A 1,881-nucleotide genomic window follows, 5' to 3' on the forward strand; every position below is an offset into this window, starting at 1 on the left:
TTTTAGTGTTTTCAAAAAATACTTATAAACTTTAATAATTCATTTTTATTTTGAAAAATAATTTAACCAAAAAGTTTTTCAAAAAGATAATAAGATACCCATGCACATGCCTACCTAGAATTAACAAATATTAATATTATGTCACATTTTATCTGTGTCACATTTATTATCATAAAGTTAATGTCTTCTATAAGTCTTTCCCTCAACACAATTTCTCCTTATTCCTCTCTTCACAGGTAACTGCTGTCATGAATTTTGTGATCCCAGTTCTTGTTTTTATGTTTTCTAAATATAGATTAATAAACAACACATTATTTTATGAGTGTGTAAATTTTATGTAAATGATTGACTGGACTATAAATAATCTTCTGCAACTTGAATATTTCTCAACATTGTGTTTTCAAGGTCATTTTTATATGAATGAAGTCAATCATGTAAATATACCAAAGTTATTTTGGCTATACCACTGCTATGAACATATAGGTTGGCTTCAATTTTTGGCTCTGACTAGAAGGACTGCAATAAAAGCCTTTGTATGAGGTTTATTTATCTATTTGTTTATGTTTACACATTTCACTAAGGTACTTACCTGAAAATGCAGTTGCTTGGCCATTGAAATCATGTTTTAAATTTTGCTAGAAATTAATATCTCTTATAATGAACTATCAGTTTGTAGCTATTTCCTTTCTGAAGCCTTGGTGAGGATATTTCTTTTCTCCTGATCCTCGGTGATTGTTTGAAAGTCCCATGTTAATTTTATTTAATTTGCAAATTCTATTTAATTTGAAAATTCTCAAATGAGGGAAGAACTCTGCAGATACACTCTGTTAAATGATTGGATGCGTCCCTTCTCACCTCTGGTCCCTCTGGCTTTTTTGAATTCATTTCTCATATCTGTAGATCCAGCACTCTCTCCTCTCCACACTCCATGTGGATGACTTCGCTTCTTTTCTTCATGGAAGAAATAGAAATAATTAGAGGAGAACGACCTGGTAAACCGTCTCCAGCTTTGCTGATGTCCCGTGTGTGTATATCCTACCTGCCTTTACCCCAGTGACACATGGAAAATGTCCCCGTTCCTCCTTCAGGCTGGCACCTCCACTTGGAACCTAGCTTCCAGCTCTTGTCTTCAGGTCCATTATTCCTCAAATTTTTTCCTTATCTTTTATAATAAGATTCAGCATACATTTCCTGTAAAGAGCCAGATAGTATGCATTTTAGGCTTCATGGGCCTAATGTTTTTCCAAAGGAACTTTATTTGTAAATGTAGGCAGACATCTGATCAGGCTGGCAACAGTAGCTTATCCATTCCAGTCATTAATAAATTCTCCAGACTGACTGAGTTTACCCCCCAGCAGTCGATGGTGGTGCTATGATATCACCCATGTTAATAAATGCTCTTTATACTATGAAACATCCTAATTTCTCTACTGAGTTAAAATGCAATGAGAATCTGTGTTGTAAAAAGGAAAGTGCATTTTTAATTTTGTTGATCTCAAGAAAGCTTTCCCCTACCCTTCACACTGGCTTCCTATCTCACTTTCAAGTCCTCAGGAGGACTTCCTCCTCAGGCCTTCCTACACTCCCATCTCTACCTTCTTATTCAGATATAACTTTCTTCATAGCACTTGCTCTTGAGTAACAACATTTGTTTTTTATTTATTTTATTTCCCACTTTGCAAGTAAGTTCCTTGAAAGCCAATTATTTACTCAGTGCCAAGACTAGTGTCTGGCATATAGTAGGTACTCAGTAAACACTGGCTGAATGAATGAATGATTTTGCCCTTGAAGGATTTTATGCATAGCTCCAAGACCAGTTCCTCATACCCCACACATTTTCATCCAGTGTGGCTCAACTGAACTGTGGCAAGATGCTCTGAC

This window comes from Bison bison, unplaced genomic scaffold, assembly GCF_000754665.1.
Source record: "Bison bison bison isolate TAMUID 2011002044 unplaced genomic scaffold, Bison_UMD1.0 scf7180017864139, whole genome shotgun sequence".
Lineage (NCBI taxonomy): Eukaryota > Metazoa > Chordata > Mammalia > Artiodactyla > Bovidae > Bison > Bison bison.